At 39.2% G+C, this 20323-nt stretch overlaps 2 protein-coding genes and 1 long non-coding RNA gene across 3 annotated transcripts in view; 2 read left to right on the top strand and 1 right to left on the bottom strand.

Moving 5' to 3' along the window:
• The window catches only part of LOC118565912, a 377406-nt gene that overhangs the window by 38029 nt on the left and 319054 nt on the right, over positions 1–20323 (top strand). The gene's annotated exons all lie outside the window — the stretch shown is intronic.
• The window catches only part of adam19a (ADAM metallopeptidase domain 19a), a gene marked incomplete in the record, with an annotated part of 318150 nt that overhangs the window by 14222 nt on the left and 283605 nt on the right, over positions 1–20323 (top strand).
• LOC118565645 lies at positions 1157–6656 on the bottom strand. Its single transcript, XR_004932494.1, has 4 exons — positions 6435–6656; positions 5824–5865; positions 3401–3481; positions 1157–1551 (listed from the first exon to the last, which is right to left on the bottom strand). It is a non-coding gene; the product is annotated as an uncharacterized LOC118565645 (long non-coding RNA).

Here is a 20323-nt window from a genome sequence, read left to right as displayed (position 1 = left end):
GACCATCCTGATCTCGCGAGCTTTCAAGGTTTCACTCGCAGATCAGTCTGGCTACTCTCCGTTAAAGAAAATTTGGAGCCGTTCACCAAACGAACGTCCAATCAGCGTTGGCTTTGAGGCGGGTTGAGGTGTGACGCAACGGGAAGCGCGACAGTTCAGTCTAAAGAACATGGCGGCTTCAGCCGATGAAACTAGCGTTAGCGTGGCTATCGAGCAAGTTTTATCGGCATTACAGAGTATTTTTTTGCTGAGCTAACGAGCCTTTACCTGCAGCAGCAAGAGTAGCTTGGCTTGTGGTTGTGTTTTCGTCGTCGCTCTGTTACGAGCGACGACAAATCTGATTGGTTTATTTGGCCCGTCTATCACCAACATAGGCCAATCAGCTAACCAGTATTTTCGCCCCTTCCCAAAATTACTTCAACGGAAGGTTTCCAGATGGATATGCGGAGCAAATCTATCTGGCGGAGTCAGGTAAGTAAAGACCCAAATGGAAGTACAAAACTTTGCAAAAAGTGGCATTTGCATATTAGGTCCCCTTCAATGATGTAATGTTCAGTACTGAGTTTAAAGCTCATTCAGTAAGGTCATGCCACTGGACCTTACTGCAGGTGTTGGGTTAGTCTCTGGATAGTCCATCACAGGACAATGCAGAGAAACACACACACACACACACACACACACACACACACACACACACACACACACACACACACACACACACACACACACATACATGTCTTTAATACATTGTGTGGACTCCGTCCTCATAGTTCATTGTGTGGACCACTACTTCCACTGCATATAGAACAGTGCAAAACACATTGCCACCTCTAGAAAAAAATATAGATTCAGAATATGACCTTAGATAACCAAAAGCTCAAAATAAAATAAATCTTTTTCTTGTGGACTTGTGTGGACCAGTTGTTGTTGCCAGGTAGATTTGGGTGTGTTTTTTCTCACCAACAGCCAAGCTTTATTTCATCAAAAAAGCCATTCTAAGCTTCTAATAATTAAATTTTTTTTTTCTTAACCCCCGGCATCATATCTTCTCACATATACTGTCCTTTATAGATATAGTAGTGCCAATTTAACTACATTATACAGGCTTTGTGAACTAAGATAAACATTTTAAATACTAAAGAACACAATGTGGAGACCGAATGCAAACTATTTTATTTGTTTATGGAACAAAAATACATATTTTTGCTGCTGTCCAAACACTAGGCAAAGGACCATTGCCAAATATGCACTGCTTACAACTTCTTTTGTAGTTTTAACCAAACAATGTAAGATTGACCATATCTAATGTAGAATGTTTTTTCGGCTTTTGAACAGTAATAGTATTGTAAACTTGTTTTTTATGTCTTTCCAAGTTTGGCTTCTCAGTGCAGGCTCAACTTTAAGTACTTCAAGACATGGTTCTTTACCAGGAACTCTCTAAGGTTACATATTGGCAAAGCTGTTGCCATACTGCTGCCTTTTCGGCCTTACTCCAAAGCCGTCGATGAGATGTAGGTTCAATAGCTGGTCTATTCACATCCTGATCTTTGCCTGCAACACAAATAAAGAATATACTTCAAACCATTTTAGCATTTTTTGCATTGTAGGTAATATTTACATTACATCAATGTATTAACAAAGGTTTGTCATCTAAATTCTTAACCATTATACCAAACCTCAATCTCGACACAATGATTTTATCAGTTTAAACATTAAGGTAGCAATAGATTAATTTACAGCCAAAATGACCATTTTACCATACATTGGTGTGAAAACGTGATTGCATTCTACCTGATCTCTTATTTGTTTGCATGTTTGTCATACATTAAATTACATTATTAGTTAAATTACATTTCAGTGTACCTAACATGGCAAGTCAATACAACCAATCAACGACAATAGTCAAACTAACCAATAATATCTCACACAAACTCCTTCCACACAACAAGAACCTCCCACTTGGGCATACCAGAGACCCCAACTCTCTAGAAAAGGTTCATATGCAAGTTTAATTGCATATGAACCGCAGCAGTCTGCCGAGCTGAGTGGAGCCATGTACTGCTGGAACCATGAATGGAAAATGGGTAATAGGTTGTTCTAAACTTGGGCTTCTGGGGGCAAAATGCCTAGTTCTTCTCACTCTGCTGTCTTTAAGCACGTAACAAAATTTTTAGTGCATAGAGAGACAAAAACTGGGCCCTTGAGCATCATTATATTTTTATGTCCAACTGCTTGTGATATATCAAATTCATGAAATTTCTATTATAAGTTTTTTTAAAGGACCAGTCCAGTCAACAAGGGAAAATCAGTGGATCATTAACTATACCTTAAACTAATACGCCCGTGGTGATTAAATGAATTTAGCGTTATTCAATAAGAAAATAAAAGCATAAATTGTCGTCTTGATCACTGTGTAAGGGGGGCGGCCATTATTGCCCATATTTGGGGAAAAATGTCCACCTGACATCACATCCTGTGATGTCTCTGTGCGGTGAGGCACTGCGCTTTACAAGCTAATTCAATAGTAACTGTTGTACTAGGGCTGAACGATATAGAAAAAAAGTTTATCGATAAAAAATGCATATTGATCGATATCGATAATTATTGAAAATATTTAATATCATATTTTATGTGCAGCTCTGCCTGGATATTTTATGATATTGCTAAATGATTTCATTTTAATAAAGAACACAGACACAGAATTTCAATTAAATCTTTTTTAACCAACTTTAACCATAACAGATATTTTTTAAGAAAAATAACTTACGAGACCTGAGTTATGTTATTAAATACTGACAAAGAATAAACTAAAGTGACCAGTAAAATTACCAAAATAAATACACCAATACCATTTTATCACAAAGAAGGGAGCTCAGTTTAGCTGCTATACCTGCTTTGTTTGGGAAGAAGCTCCGTAAGATTTCTCCGAAGATGACGCGGAGCGGGGCGGGGCTAAAACAGCTCGCGCTGCTGCGGGTGTGAGCAGCTTACGTAATGAAACAAGTTGGTTGCGTTACCAGACTTTGTTTTTACCGGTTCCTTGCAAGTTTTACAAATCACTGTGGATTATTTCTGTCAGACTGGTGAACTAGTAAAACCCCGTTTTGGGACAATTTCCTCTGCCGCTACTTGGAAAAAAAAGCATTTGATATTTTGCCACTGGACTGTCAGTATATCAGAAGGAACATATCTCTGAAGTCTCACTGATATCACAAAAAAAATAAATTAGAACACCAGCTAAAGGCTGATGACTCCAATTCAGTTCTCATATGACTGGACTTATTAAAAAAAACTCATTTCGGTTTCATACTTTAATATTACAAAAAGGGAAATCCAATAAAAAAAATGCATTAAGGATTATCAAAACAAAGAATCCAATAGTTTAAATAAAAAAGCTTACCAGTTTTTCCTGCCTGCTTAGACTGCTTTGATGGTTCTCCTTGGTTCTCACTTGGAGATCTTAGGGTCACTGCATCAAGTTCTAGAACAAAAGAACATGCCTGTCACCTTAACACCCCTATGTTTAAAAGACATTAAAGAAATAAACCTGTGTAGCAAATTTGTTCTGTAGGAATTTACAAAACTTTGAAATTGTGTGAAATGAGAGAGGAGCATTAGTTAGAACTTGTATATGTCCATAATATAAAAGTTCTAACTAATGCTCCTTTCTCATTTCACACGTCCCACTTTTAAAGACCTGTTGCAACAGTGTCCAGAGATTAATGCAATGATCAATGTCTGAAAAGTGCATTATGTTTCATTTCAGGTAGAGAAATTTGGTGATCGCAAAAACTACTACATTGAAAAAAAGAAAAAAAAATCACAAATCACAGTTCACGTTAGGTTTTACTGAGGACACCAGAGTAAAACCTACAATTACACTGAACACTCTCAAGAGCCCCTGCTGCTTTTTTTTTTTGGGGGGGGGGGGTTGTTTTGTACCTTGGGCACAGAGCTTGTTTACTGAGGCATCTACCACCCAAATAAGTATCTGGCAACACCAATGACCAAATTGAGTCACAAAGAATTCATTGGATGGTACTTTACAGCCCTGGAAAGAAAGTGTATGTTGCCTACAGTTAAGCACAGTTGTGGTAGTGTCATGTTTTGGGCTGTATGGGTGCTGCTGGCTGTAGAGAACCAAAGTTATTTGAGGGAACATGTACTGTGACATTTCTGAAGTAGAGGATGATTTCCTCACTGTGGAAACTGAACTGCAGAGCAGTATTCAAACATAACTACGCTTTACACACTCACAAGATGACCACTGCCTTGCTAGAAGAGACTGAGGGTAACGGGATGTCATCACAGAAGAGTGAAAAAGGATTCCAGTGGAAACATGTGAAGCTCTAATGAAATCCATGCAAAAGCATTGGTAGAAAAATAATAGTCACACTAAATATTGACACTTTGGGAACAGTTTGGACATTTTCACTTAAGGGTGTGCTCAGAGATGGTTGCCAGCATTTTAGACAATAATGGCTGTGTTCAGAGGTATCATAAGAGGTAGGTGAGAGTATGTCAAAAATGCAAAATGTTGCAAGCTGTGACAAACAGCACAGAGAAAAGAGTTAAGCAAGAATAAAATTTTGTTTGGCAACACTAATGTAAAGTTCTATGTTCTATAGTTCATATACTCTTTAGTGCGGTTTACCATAAGGAGGCCATATTTGGTCCCTTGTTATTTTTAATATATGTTAAAGACCTCCCTAATGTTTCAGATAAACTTTCTAAAATCTTATTTGCAGATGATACAAGTGTGTATTACTCCCATAAAAATCCTGAATTTTTAATAAAGGTAGTTAATGAAGAACTTGACAAGTTATCCTATTGGTTCAAGTTCAACAAATTGTCACTTAACATAAAAAAACAAGTTATATATTTTTTGGTTATAAGTTTGATACGTTTAAACCTCCAATTGAAAATTCAAATTGATAATATTTCTATTAATGTTAGATCTGCTCGTTTCCTTGGTGTTATTCTAGATGATTCTTTATCCTGGAAACCCCACATTAGTGCCATAAGTACAAAACTAGCCAAAGTGGTTGGTATACTAGGGAAAATCTGTCACCTGATTAACAAAAAAGTTGCAATTATGTTATATTATTCAATGTTATATCCATATATCAATTACTGTAATGTTAGTTGGGCTAGTACCCACCCAACTAAACTGGAATCTGTTTTTCGACTTCAGAAGCGAGCTTTAAGGCTAATATTTTGTGTAAATCGTAGACACCCCTCACAACCACTGTTTGCTCAGGCAAGTATTCTTAGTGTTTATCAAGTGAATCAACTTCAAATAGCTTTATTCGTTTATAGGTCTATAAAAAAGTTACTTCCTCAGCACTTTTGTAATATTTTTACTTTTAATAATGAATTTCACCAGTATCCAACTCGTAGTAGTTGTCTTATCAGGCCTCCTTACTCTTGTACAACTCAAACACAGTTATTATACAGAGGATCAATGATATGGAACAGTCTTCCCACATCACTGACAGATCTTTCTAAAGAAGAATTTAAACGGAGAGGAAAGTTACTGCTACTTAGTTGTCTGAATTTTCCATATATTTGTGGTCTAAATTAAATGTTTAACTGTTTTATATATTGAAATGTTGTTGTTTGTTGTTGTTGTTTTTTTCTCTTTTTCTTCTTGAAATATATTTGTTATTATGGAGACTGCCACTCATTAAGCCCCTTGAGGGTTTTTTGGCAGTTGTCCATCACATTTTCTTCTCTTTTAGTGAAACAGGATTCTGTTTTTTATATTTTGTTGTGAAAATAAATTAAAAAATAATAATAACAATATAGAAAAAGTAAACATACCCTTTCCTTCCCTCATCCTTCCTTTGTTTTGCTGATCATTATCTGCAGAGAAAACCATTGCATAAATATAAAAACAGAAATAAACTCTTTCATATAAATATCATATTTATATCATATCATATATTTTTAATATAAATAAAACACATTTTTGCAGCAGCTTTCAAAAGCCAAAATGTACAAAGTCTATCGTTGAGTAAATGTTGATTATGTTTAACAAAACATGCACAGCACTTAAGGTTATTCACAGCAGGTATTAAAAAATACATTTACACCCTTAAAAACAATATAGTATATACATGTTTGTAGCACTTCAAGCTGCCAAAGCTGTAAATGAAGCCTCAACTCCCGGTGCACTCAGCACAGTTAGCATCTGATTAGCCTAATTCAGAAAGCAAGTGGAGCTCTACACAAATTCAACATAGCACACCACTACAGTATTGTAAGCTTTTCTACGGCATTGTTTTTATTGCAGAGTAGTAATTAGAACAACAGACACTGCAGGGCTGTGGGTGTAAAAATCACATCATATGAACTGCTTTACAAAGCAACCCTCCCTGTCTTATTAGCAGAAAGCAACAACAGGTTTGATATGTAAATAAAACAAATCATACCTTCTATGATGTTTCCCAAGATTTCGGAAAATGCTGTTATCTCCGATTACAAGACTTGTTTCTTGACCTGGCTCCTGTTTCTGCGTGCTCCTGCTGCAAGTGACTTTTGATACATTTCTTGAGATGCGTTTAAGACCTGTACGAATGTTTAGTTCTACTGGCAAATGTGCTTGTTGGAAGAAAATTTATTTAAAAAAAAACAACAACTAGTTTTACTAACATATTATCTTGTTGAACTAGAATTTTAGACATGTTTTTACATGATGCAGAATCATTTGAAGACATTGCATAGATCCATTTTGTATTAGTTTAACAGATTCCCATTTCCCATGAATTCAACTAGGCTTGTTGAAAGGTCAGCAGTGCAGGTGTTCAACTGAAGGCTCCCCTCCCCCTCCCTTACACTTTTCTGTGGTCTGCTAAAATCTAAATCGAAATGGAAGACATTATAAGTCACAGTAACTTGATTTTAAAGATGTAATAACTACACATAGTTTATTTCTTTGGGTATGTAACTTTTAGGAGTGGCTTGTTAAATAATATTGTGTGTAAACATTGATATAAATGCATGCACATCATATTACATGTGTAAGATTACTTAATTGAAATAAACTACAGATGCAAAAAATTGGTTGTAAAAAAAAGAAGAAAAACATCTGATAATCTTAATCCAAAGAGAGTTTGTTTTAGCTCATCTCTTGGACCTCAGCCTCCGCTACATTTCAGTGTGATTTCCCCCACTACACAAAAATAATTAAGTCCATTCAGAACTAAGACATTTTAAACTTTATATTTTATTTCTGCCTGTTCTTAAAATAAATGTTTTATCTGGTTTTAGGCATCTACTAGGTAATAATATATTCCTAACATTGCTGCACAACATTATTGTACTTTAAGTGAGCAATGGATATACATATTAGGTTTATTAGGGGAACTACTCCTCAAGAACAGCTAATAGGCTCCAAAGATAATCAACCCAGACTCAAATACATCCTACAGCCCGCAAAATCATCCATCTTCAAAGCTGCTGTGCTTCATTGAGATACAAGAAATGGTACTGTGTTTAACCTTGCTGCTTGGGCTATGAAAGTCCGATTGGGACATACTTGGTGTTGTTGCGAAGAGCCTGATCAGACAGTTAAAATGAAAGCAGCAGTATCTCCTTAACCAGTTGCTTAGTGCCAAAACCTAACCCTAAATGGCCGATTCAGGCTTCTGAGGCCTTCTATTAAGGCATAAGCTGGAAACCTTGGGGCACCTGCAGTACTGTGAAAGGGGGATGGGCGACCAGCATGATGAGCTCTAGATAGACCACAGCGACATGCAGAGGAGGTTGAATAAGTGTTCCCTCAATGTCAGAGTGAGACTGCCTTTGGGCCTCTGACCCCATTAGGACATGGCTGACACCGGAGCAATGACCCACCCAGGCTCCACTGTGACACCAACCTGTGTGGAATGACACTACACCACTTTTTAGTTAAATGTTGAGTTTTGCAGCCAGATTCTGTGAGTCTACGTGGCTGAAGGAGGCCAATCTAATTGCTGACCTTTCGTGACCTTTGGGGTTTCCCTCCTTTTTGAGGCCGTTCCCAGCAAAGGATTTCGACCCAACTCATGGAGTGGCATCTCCAGGAGTTGTTGAACATAACCCCATTAGCGGCTAACGGCTAGCATGTTGCCAGCCAGAAGTAGCTGTAGGAAGTTCCTTGAGAGCTGGTATTTTACATGTTTGTAGGGGCTTTGCCGGGGAAGCTGCATACCGATTTTGGCCTTGCTCAGACATGGTGTCTTTGAATTATGAGGTGTCAAAGGTTCAATTATTTGGCCTTTCTTGCCTCTGTCATGCCCAGCTAAAACGACCCAGAGATACCAAAGCCACAGAATCCACTTAGTCTCTCACCCACAACAACATTTCTAAAAATCAGCCTTCTATGACAAACTCAGCCAAGTCTGTCAACCCTTACAGATCCAAGTAGGGTTAAAGGAGCACCAGAAGATATATTGCTGCAAAAAAGACACCTGCGAAAATTCCACTTAATGTAGACTTACCAAAACTGTCACACATGATTTAGGTTGCAAGAGGAAGGCACTCTATGAATATGGGGTCTCTATCTGCACAATGGGCTGGGGGAGAGCTGTTTAAAAGTTAACTGAAAACACACTCCAAGGAGAACAGGTCCAAAAAGGGAGAGTGTTTGGAGGGCCGTCTCAGAGTTGGAGCATTCTTTTGAGCCGAACTTAACACTGTTGGAAAGAATCCAATAAGACGATCGAAAAAAGACCACCAATGTTCTGAAAGGCCACTCCTACCTTCCACCATGAGCCTTAATTGGTCCCAAAGGTCGTTTTCTTTAGGGCACTGCAATAACTTTGAATGGATTTGTGAGGAAAAATCCACCATTTTGTAAAACAGTTGTATTTGCTTCCTTCTGCACATAGGTTAGTTTGTTGCACTTATGCATGGCACCTTTGAAAGGGGAACACCTGACAAGAAAACTGACCCATGCATGAACTTTTAACTCCACCCTACAGCTCGCAAAATGGTCAGTGTTCAGTGCTGCTGTGCTTCATTGACATACAAGAAATGGTAGTGTGTTTGATCTTGCTGCTTGGGCTATGAAAGTCCGATTGGGACATACTTGGTGTTGTTGCGAAGGGCCTGATATGACAGTTAAAATGAGACCACCAGTATCTCCTTAACCAGTTGCTAAGTGCCAGAACCCAACCCTGAATGGCCGATTCAGGCTTCTAAGGCCTTCTATTAAGGCATATACTGGAAAGTTTGGGGCGCCTGCAGTACTGTTAAAGTGGGATAAAAAAACTTAAAAAAGTTCTGTTATCCACCAAAAGGTCAAAATCATCCTTTTTTGGATGGGCAACCAGCCTGATGAGCTTTAAATAGACCACAGCGACATGCAGAGGAGGTTGAATAAGGGTTCCCTCAATGTCAGAGTGAGACTGCCTTTGGGCCTCTGACCCCATTAGGACATGGCGGACACCAGAACAATGACCCACCCAGGCTCCACTGTGACACCAACCTGTGTGGAATGACACTACACCACTTTTTAGTTAAATGTTGAGTTTTGCAGCCAGATTATGTGAGTCTACGTGGCTGAAGGAGGCCAATCTAATTGCTGACCTTTCGTGACCTTTGGGGTTTTCGTCCTTTTTGAGGCCGTTCCCAGCAGAGGAGTTCGACCCAACTCATGGAGTGGCATCTCCAGGAGTTGTTGAACATAACCCCATTAGCGGCTAACGGCTAGCATGTTGCCAGCCAGAAGTAGCTGTAGGAAGTTCCTTGAGAGCAGGTATTTTACATGTCTGTAGGGGCTTTGCAGGGGAAGCTGCATACCGATTTTGGCCTTGCTCAGACATGGTGTCTCTGAATTATGAGGTGTCAAAGGTTCAATTATTTGCCCTTTCTTGCCTCTGTCATGCCCAGCTAAAACGACCCAGAGATACCAAAGCCACAGAATCCACTTAGTCTCTCACCCACAACAACATTTCTGAAAATCAACCTTCTATGACAAACTCAGCCAAGTCTGTCAACCCTTACAGATCCAAATAGGGTTAAAGGAGCACCAGAAGATGTATTGCTGCAAAAAAGACACCTGCGAAAATTCCACTTAATGTAGACTTACCAAAACTGTCACACATGATTTAGGTTGCAAGAGGAAGGCACTCTATGAATATGGGGTCGCTATCAGCTCCATGGGCTGGGAGAGAGCTGTTTAAAAGTTAACTGAAAACACACTCTAAGTAGAACAGGTCCAAAAAGGGAGTGTGTTTGTAGGGCCCTCTCAGAGTTGGAGCATTCTTTTGAGCCAAGCTTAACACTGTTGGAAAGAATCCAATAAGACGATCGAAAAAAGACCACCAATGTCCTGAAAGGCCACCCCTACCTTCCACCATAAGCCTTTATTGGTCCCAAAGGTCGTTTTCTTTAGGGCACTGCAATAACTTTGAATGGAGTTGTGAAGAAAAATCCACCATTTTGCAAAACAGTTGTTTTTCCTTCCATCTGCACATAGGTTAGTTTGTTGCACTCATGCATGGCACCTTTGAAAGGGGAATACCTGACAAGAAAACTGACCCATGCATGAACTTTTAACTCCACCCTACAGCTCGCAAAATGGTCAGTGTTCAGTGCTGCTGTACTTCATTGACATACAAGAAATGGTAGTGTGTTTGATCTTGCTGCTTGGGCTATGAAAGTCCGATTGGGATATACTTGGTGTTGTTGCGAAGGGCCTGATCAGACAGTTAAAATGAGACCACCAGTATCTCCGTAACCAGTTGCTTAGTGCCAAAACCCAACCCTAAATGGCCGATTCAGGCTTCTGAGGCCTTCTGTTAAGGCATAAGCTGGAAACCTTGGGGCACCTGCAGTACTGTGAAAGGGGGGATGGGCGACCAGCCTGATGGGCTCCAGATAGACCACAGGGACATGCAGAGGAGGTTGAATAAGGGTTCCTTCAATGTCAGATTGAGACTGCCTTTGGGCCTCTGACCCCATTAAGACCAGGCGGACGCCCAAGCAATGACCCACCCAGGCTCCACTGTGACACCAACCTGTGTGGAATGACACTACACCACTTTTTAGTTAAATGTTGAGTTTTGCAGCCAGATTCTGTGAGTCTACGTGGCTGAAGGAGGCCAATCTAATTACTGACCTTTCGTGACCTTTGGGGTTTTCCTCCTTTTTGAGGCAGTTCCCAGCAGAGGATTTTGACCCAACTCATGGAGTGGCATCTCCAGGAGTTGTTGAACATAACCCCATTAGCGGCTAACGGCTAGCATGTTGCCAGCCAGAAGTAGCTGTAGGAAGTTCCTTGTGAGCTGGTATTTTACATGCCTGTAGGGGCTTTGCAGGGGAAGCTGCATACCGATTTTGGCCTAGCTCAGACATGGTGTCTTTGAATTATGAGGTGTCAAAGGTTCAATTATTTGCCCTTTCTTGCCTCTGTCATACCCAGCTAAAACGACCCAGAGATACCAAAGCCACAGAATCCACTTAGTCTCTCACCCACAACAACATTTCTAAAAATCAGCCCTCTATGACAAACTCAACCAATTCTGTCGACCCTTGCAGATCCAAATAGGGTTAAAGGAGCACCAGAAGATGTATTGCTGCAAAAAGAGACACCTGCGAAAATTCTAGTTAACATAGACTTACCAAAACTTTCACACATGATTTAGGTTGCAAGAGGAAGGTGCTCTATGAATATGGGCTCTCTATCTGCTCCATGGGCTGGGAGAAAGCTGTTTTAAAGGTTAACTGAAAACACACTCTAAGGGGAACAGGTCCAAAAAGGGAGTGTGTTTGGAGGGCCCTCTCAGCGTTGGAGCATTCTTTTGAGCCGAGCTTAACACTGTTGGAAAGAACCCAATACGACGATCGAAAAAAGACCACGAATATCCTGAAAGGCCACTCCTACCTTCCACCATAAGCCTTGATTTGTCCCAAAGGGCGTTTTCTTTAGGGCACTGCAATAACTTTGAATGGATTTGTGAGGAAAAATCCACCATTTTGTAAAACAGTTGTATTTGCTTCCTTCTGCACATAGGTTAGTTTGTTGCACTCATGCATGGCACCTTTGAAAGGGGAACACCTGACAAAAAAACTGACCCATGCATGAACTTTTAACTCCACCCTACAGCTCGCAAAATGGTCAGTGTTCAGTGCTGCTGTGCTTCATTGACATACAAGAAATGGTAGTGTGTTTGATCTTGCTGCTTGGGCTATGAAAGTCCGATTGGGATATACTTGGTGTTGTTGCGAAGGGCCTGATATGACAGTTAAAATGAGACCACCAGTATCTCCTTAACCAGTTGCTAAGTGCCAGAACCCAACGCTGAATGGCCGATTCAGGCTTCTGAGGCCTTCTATTAAGGCATAAGCTGGAAACCTTGGGGCACCTGCAGTACTGTGAAAGGGGGATAAAAAAAACTTTAAAAAGTTCTGTTTTCCACCAAAAGGTCAAAATCTCCCTTTTTCTGGGGATGGGCAATCGGCCTGAGGGGCTCCAGATAGACTGAAGAATGCAATAGAGTTGAAGGTTAGAAAAATATTCCTCACAAATGTAGTAGTTGACCTTGTTTTGCCCATTTTCATCACATTTTATAAATATCAGATGTTGGTGACAAATATCTGGGATATATTTTTTTGCAACCACAAACAATTTTTTTCAAAACTCATTACAATATTGTCTTGTGGGGATATAAATTAAATTATAAATGTTGTCATTTTTTTATCAAGTTTTAATGATTATCTCCAACCCAAAGATAAATAATTTTGTGAGAAATAAATTAAAATATCTTCTAAGTTGATTATTTCAATAACACAAATTGAAAATAAACATGTAAAAAAAACTTACATATGTGCAAAGGACCCTCTGAATATAACAGTCATTTTTTAATCAATAATTGTCTTTACAAAAATGTTGTTTATTTTCAACAGAAATTGTTTCTTTTTGTTGTGGGAAATGTTTTTTCAAAAGTTTCAAGTCATAATTACCAGGAAGTCAATTAAATATTTTTTAATACTGACACTAGATGCCAAGCTTTTAAAATACTACTATAAATAGACCACTGCCTTTAAAATGTGTAATTATGATTATTATTTATTATTAATAATCATTATTTTTATTAATACTATTTATTTATTTATTTTAAAAAGAAATCCATTTGCAAAAAAATCTGTTAACTCCATATAGATCTAATCTCAACAAGTAAAACAAGTAAAACATTAGATAAAAAGCATCCTCTCTTCTTAATATAGAATGGACTTGGCTTTGAATCCTTTTCTGAGTGGCATCCTAAGTATGGTGTCACATGATCAGAACTGCCCAATCAGAAAATTCCCCACACAAGCCAATCAGAAAATTCCCAACACAAGCCAATCAGAAAATCCCACTTATTTCGTTGCAGTGCAAGAGAGTTTCCATTAGAGGGTGATCTAGAGCAGAGTCATTCACACACTTTTCAGTGACTCCTATCTCACTGGGGTCCACCTGTAAAAAATTTACAGGGTAATTTTTAGGGTCAAAGGAGCCTATTGCATGATTATTTTTGTGTGGACCAGCAAAATGTCCACACAACTGAGAATCTCCACACAATGTTGGTCTTCCGTCAGGGATTGAGCCACACAAGTATAGAGAGACAAGTGCACACACACACACACACACACACACACACACACACACACACACACATACCTAAGGATATTTTATAGAAACCAATTAACCTAGCAGTCATGATTTTGGAAGGAAGGGAGGAAGTGTGAGTACCCAGAGGGAACTCCCTCAAGCACAGGGAGAACATGCAAATGTTGTGCCGTAAGACCCCAGAACCTTATTGCTGTAAGGCAACACTGCTACCAACTGTGCTACCATGCAGCCCCACTTGGTGACTACATGTAGACATGGATTTTTGCTAAATGCTCAATATTATCTTGAGGATGTGTTTATGTTTGCAACTCAGCCTTCAGTGAAGTATATTACTATAGTAGTCGTTACCAGGTAATAGATTCTGTATAGATGACAGTTACCACTGAGTTTTTATTTTGTCTTGTTCTAAAAAGTGTTTAATCGGTCCTTGCAAGAAATGATGCGAGAAGCAGAGCACTGTCCTAAAGAATACCTCTGGCAAGGTGACACATGGAGATGTAGACCTTAGTATTTCACACTAAAGTTTCGACTTAAGCAAAGAACTGGGAAAGTCAAGCATGTCATCAGCAGGCAAAATCAAACAGAAGATCAAAGGGAATAGACATCACAGAAGTGCGTATGCTCTTTGACTGACAGCAGATCAGAAAATCATTTCGGGATAACATTTGGCTCTAGGAATGAAAGATGCAAATTAGATGATTAGATTGTGCAGATTATTCATTTTTTTCTTGTTCAGTTTTCACAGTCTGATGAGTGATCGTGGATAGACTTTGGGAATTTGGTAGCTGAAATGCACACGTTTTTGCAAACTAATTTAATGTCTCTAGTTTATATGGGACAGGCATTCTGCATAAGTTGAGCTAAAATGGAAATGACCCCTCGTCTTTTCAGTTGTCAAGTAATGGAGACACAGCTGTGCTGAAATTCTGTTTTCCTGTCTGATTGAAAACGAGATGCTAAGCAGTGTTAGGGTAGCTCATCTCAAGGCTGCATCTGCTTCTTTCCTCACATCACTATTGTTGAGCAATAAATTGTTAAGTCACCCCAGCTGAACCACCATCTGGACAAGCAGAAAAACCACAAGTGTTCCAAAAGCTCACATTCCTTTGTTAATAGAAATAACAGTTAACTGGTAAGTATCTTTCTGGGACTTACCAGGTGTAAGTATTGCTATAATCAACACTGAAATACATTATATTTGAGCAAATTTTTGTAAAATCAGCACATCATTATTAATAAGACCATGTTTAATGATCATAGGTGGGAGTTGGAAGGCCTGCCTTATAAATAAGATGAGAAGCTCTGTCAGTCTGAGGTAACCTTTGAGTAGACCCTTTGGTCCTCTCTGTTGAGGCAATTTGGGCATCTCATCTGGAAGCCTTCCTTTGGGGCTTTTCCAGGCATGTCTCACTGGAAGGAGAAAGATCTAAAAACCTACTGGAGTATATATATATATATATATATATATATATATATATATATATATATATATATATATATATATATATATATATATTCACTTTATGCCTGGGAATATTTTGAGATTGTCCCGAATGGTGCTGACAGGAGTTACCCTCATGACCACATCTCAGTTAAACAGAGGACTTAAATGACATTTGTAAAGCTGAGTTGTCCTAAATTCTTCACATTCATGTACACTTGATCTTAGATTTAAAGCATTTTGGAACCTGTGTCAAATTACCAATTGACACAATTGTACTTTATTTTACCTTGACCATGAAACAATGCATTTGTAGCATTTATGATACTGAAATTGTTACAATACGGAAATAATTAATTACAGTAAGGGCTAATTACCAGAAGACCTAAAGATTTGACTCAGGGAGGATTAGGGTTGTATTTACCACACTGGAGACAGAAAGATTGTACAGAAAGTGATTTATACTAGGACAATTATTTACAATATATACAGACAAACTTTGCCAAAACAGAAATCCTGCACAAGCCGTAACAATCCAAGTTGGAGAGCCGATAACCAGTCCAAAAGTCCAAAGGACTAAACCTGTCTTTGTCAAATTTAAACATTGACTAGAGTCCTTTGGGTGTTGTGGGGGCAGGCAACAATGCCTCCTATCACACAGATGGAGATTTACCAGTCTAACATCCAGGTTCCTTGGCCTAAAGGTCTAGTGGGTAGCTCGCCATCACATGGGGACCTGGCCTGTATGGAATGGTCCAACAATAAGTTAATTTCCTCTTAATAATAAATATTAAGTCATTAACATCACAAACACTTCCTTTTTAAAGTAATTGGAATCAATAGGAAAAAATCTACATGTACATGATTCAAATAGAGTACTCTTCTTCATAAATATCTGATTCTAAAACATTAAATAGTGCACCATCAGACAATATGCAAACATCTTTCATCAAATAATACTGAACAATATCACCTCAATAGCACCAGGTCAACAACCAAAGATAGGATTAGCTTTAGTTTGGAAACTGCAAGGCATATCAATGAGCATAGTATAATCAAAAGATGACAAATAACTGATTTAAACAGATTTAAAGCCCACCTGCAACAGCCAGTCCTGAACTTCCTTGTTCATGGGACCAAACATGCTCTGACCAAACAATGGGCACCGCCCTACTTTTTAAAACTAAAATCCCACAGAATCTCACGGGATTCACACCAAAATTGGTGGACAGGATGGAAAATTGAAAGGGAGACATAACCTTAACTATTAGAGATATCTGGATTACCCCAAAAACCTGGGTTACACATTGTTCTGTCAGACACTAAACTGAGCAGAAATCAAATGTTGAAATGTCCAAGGTGAATAGCACAATTTAAGGAAAGGCATAAATAAGTGAATGAGAATTTAGACAATGTTGCTGAGCCACACAGAATGACGATAGGTGGGTGGAAAAAAACCTAATACAGCTGGTTGGGAAAGCCAATAAACAAATAATTAAAAGAAAACTCTACACAAGGTGCCAGGTAGGTCTAGTATACTTTCAGGCTACCGTTGTGACTCCACTGGCGAACGGTCCAGGGTATACTCTGCCCTCACCCAATGACTGCTGGAGATAGGCACCAGCCATCCAGAGACCCTGCAACTATAGACAGGTATAGACAAAAGATGGATAGATGTTATGACTCCTGAACTGGAAGCACTGAATTATTAGCAGAATTAAAAAAAATATCAACATTAAAAAGATTAGCTGGGACTTGTCTTAAAAAAAGTGCAAATATTAACCACAGTGTGTATGTCAGAACCTGGTCAGGGCATCCTTTATAAACAGTTATATGTTTTGTACTGCTGACAGGAATTAGAAGATAATACTGTTTCATACCTGTTTCTTATCATTAAATTAAATTACAGTTTACAAATTATTCAGTCTGTCTTACTCAGTTGTTATCTAAAAATATCTAGCAATGTGTCCCAAATGATTATCGAAAAACAAAGGAGTACTTTTCTATTTAAGAAGTTGACATAATTTTGATATCTTAAGATAAGATTTATTTATTTATATGTTTATTTTAAGCTTAAGCTTTTAAAAAAAATCAGCCTTTTATTTTTAGGTGCATGTGTGCCTGTCAGTGCAATGGGTAACTAAAGGCAGTGCAATGGGTAACTAAAGGCAGCTTAAAGGATGAAAGGATTTGCAGTTTAAATATAATTCTTGTTGTGGAGAAAGGTAGAGAAGAGAGACATTAACAAATGCACCTCTAAGGCAAAACAGAGAGGATGAATTAACCGCAGGGAGCCTTATTGTGATCACCGTAGGTGCAGCTATGTGAAGAATGAAGACGGATCTATCTACTGTTGTGCTTATCCAATAGAAAGTGTAATTGATCAGGCTCTCTTCCGAATACAGACATCTTCGATAATACACAAGGAGAAGTCAGTCTGCTGAGATGCCGCAATATATTCCAAGAAACAAAAATATGTGATTGTTATAAAAGAACATTTCTAGTTTGATTTGTTACCAAATGCCACCATGTACACAATCTACAAGGGACAATCAACTTCTTTGTTCATTTACTACCCATGTTGTCCCTTTCCACTTCCACCTGATACCTGTAAACAGCAGACCAAATATATCAATGTACAGAAATATCATGTTAGACTATTTATTTCTCTTGGTGATTATGTATGTTTGATTATTATTAATGTTTATTTAAATGCTTTAATCCTGCATTTAATGAAATGTGATTGTTTTTTGATAGCCACAGCATCAATGAGGTCCTTTCTTGGCTGTCTCTACAACCCAAGGAGATGGCCATCTTGCATTTCTGGTAGAAAAAAAGTCCTGTGATAAATATGTGCCAAAAGGCCCAACACATTCCAGAGATTATATCAGCAGTCAGTCTCATCAGGATACAGGTGACCAAGTACTCCACTCACACCAAGCAACAGCCTCCAATGACCCAGGTCAGCGATTTGCATCTGAATTATAATGCTCCTACGACGATGGGCCTCCATGTGCTTAGAAACAGCAGCGCACCAACTGCAGGTTGCTCAAGTGTGACCCACCAGAACCGACTCCTGGATACGTGTCGAAACGTTTTCAGAAAGAACTGAGTAAAAGTGTGGTTGTGGCTGATTTAAGACTGCTTGCTGTTGTGCTAAAAACTCTTAAAAACACAAAAATGAAAGGTTGAAAAAAATCTTTAGTCTCTTTCTACCAATAAAAACATGAAAGATATTTTTGAACAGACCACAGAAAGGACTTACCTGACTCCGCCAGATAGATTTGCTCCGCATATCCATCTGGAAACCTTCCGTTGAAGTAATTTTGGGAAGGGGCGAAAATACTGGTTAGCTGATTGGCCTATGTTGGTGATTGACGGGCCAAATAAACCAATCAGATTCGTCGTCGCTCGTAACAGAGCGACGACGAAAACACAACCACAAGCCAAGCTACTCTTGCTGCTGCAGGTAAAGACTCGTTAGCTCAGCAAAGAAATACTCTGTAATTCCGATAAAACTTGCTCGATAGCCACGCTAACGCTAGTTTCATCGGCTCAAGCCGCCATGTTCTTTAGACTGAACTGACGCGCTTCCCGTTGCGTCACACCTCAACCCGCCTCAAAGCCAACGCTGATTGGACGTTCGTTTGGTGAACGGCTCCAAATTTTCTTTAACGGATAAAAAAAAAAAAAATCTGGCAATAGCACCATGTAGTATTTTCCATTGAAGACCGACAGTTTTTTTGCAGCACTTACAAAGTGGTTTCTGAAAGAAAAAATCATCTACTGGAAATCAGAGTAGTGTGGGTGAAGAAGCAGTGTCTTAAGTGGTTTTTCAGATTTTTTTCTTTCACAGAGTATGTCAATCTATTAGCATATTACGTGGTGTTTTGTGGGTTTTGTGGCCATTGGAAGTGGCATGGCTGGTCGGCGTTCTGGAACCTTCCCTACGCTGACACAGAGAAATGGCATCAAAGCGGGTCCTAGTGTGGAGTAGGTGTGTTTAGCGGTGGGTGAAGAAATTCGGCACAGGTCCATCAAGTCCTGTTTGTTGTGAATGTAGAGCTAGGACAACTGTTGGTTGAATCAGGGGTCTCTGTGAACGGCTCATCCCTGCAGGTGTCGCCACTCACGTGGCTAATCACGCGGCCATTCACGCAGCCAGTCATGTAAGCCATTTTGTCCGATGTCAGCAACAAGTTTCTTGTTAAAGAGCTATCTTGTCACGGAAAAGTGGTTTCTTCCGTTAAAAAGATCCTGATGGGGTCTTTATTATCTTTTATTATCCCACAATGGAGAAACAGAGTTACATACTAAATCAGTCATGAAAAAACAAGCTAATCTAATGTTAGTTCTAAAGCAGCAGAGAATGAGCTTATCAGAAAGGCCAAAATAAAAGAACAAATACATGCAGATTAAGTAGTGTACATGTGGCATATGGTAATGCAATATTCAAGTTAAATAAAGGAAGGACAGAAGCCGATTTACACAACGATGTGAGAAAAATATGCATTATGGATAAGTGTACAAGCAACACACAGAGCAACAAAAAACAAGAACAAAAAAAAACAGACACACGTAAGCCTACCTTTGCATCTGGGAGCCGGTGTAAATGATTCATGATCAGACCAGAAGCCGTCAAACCATAACATGTTGTAAATACTTATTGAGTCTGTTTTGAGCAGCTGAGGATATAAAGTCTATCAGCAGCTAGGAGGAAGGACCTGTGGAAGCACTCCTTTGACCATCTAGGAGGCAGCAGCCTGTCACTGAAAGAGGTCGCCAACTCAACAGCTCCATGCTGAGATGGTTTGCTGACACCAGTCTACAAAGCTCTGGGTCCACTGTCTGTACTCTGAGTTGTCCTTATCTGTGGCATCGGAGAACTTGTGTTCACGCAGCTCTAGCCACTAGGTCACCACTCCCCCAGTTTTAGAATATATAATATTTTTGCTTATTGTTATTCTGACTGGGGCTGCGCAGTGGTTCAGTGGGTAGTGCTGTAGCCCTGCAGCAAGAAGGTCCTGGGTTCAAGCCCTGGATCTTTCTGCATGGAGTTTGCATGTCCTCTGTGTGCATGTGTGGGTTATCTCCAGGTACTCTGGCTTCCTCCCACAGTCCAAAAACATGACTGTTAGGTTAATTGGTCTCTCTAAATTCTCCATGTGTGTGAATGGTTGTTTGTCTCTGTGTTGACAATATTTTTGTGTCTCTCTGTGTTCGATGCTGTGCTGTTTTTTCTGCCAGCTTTGTTGGCTGATTTGACAAAAGCCCATTTT

This window comes from Fundulus heteroclitus, chromosome 14, assembly GCF_011125445.2.
Source record: "Fundulus heteroclitus isolate FHET01 chromosome 14, MU-UCD_Fhet_4.1, whole genome shotgun sequence".
Lineage (NCBI taxonomy): Eukaryota > Metazoa > Chordata > Actinopteri > Cyprinodontiformes > Fundulidae > Fundulus > Fundulus heteroclitus.
This window is presented reverse-complemented; position numbering and strand designations above follow the sequence as displayed.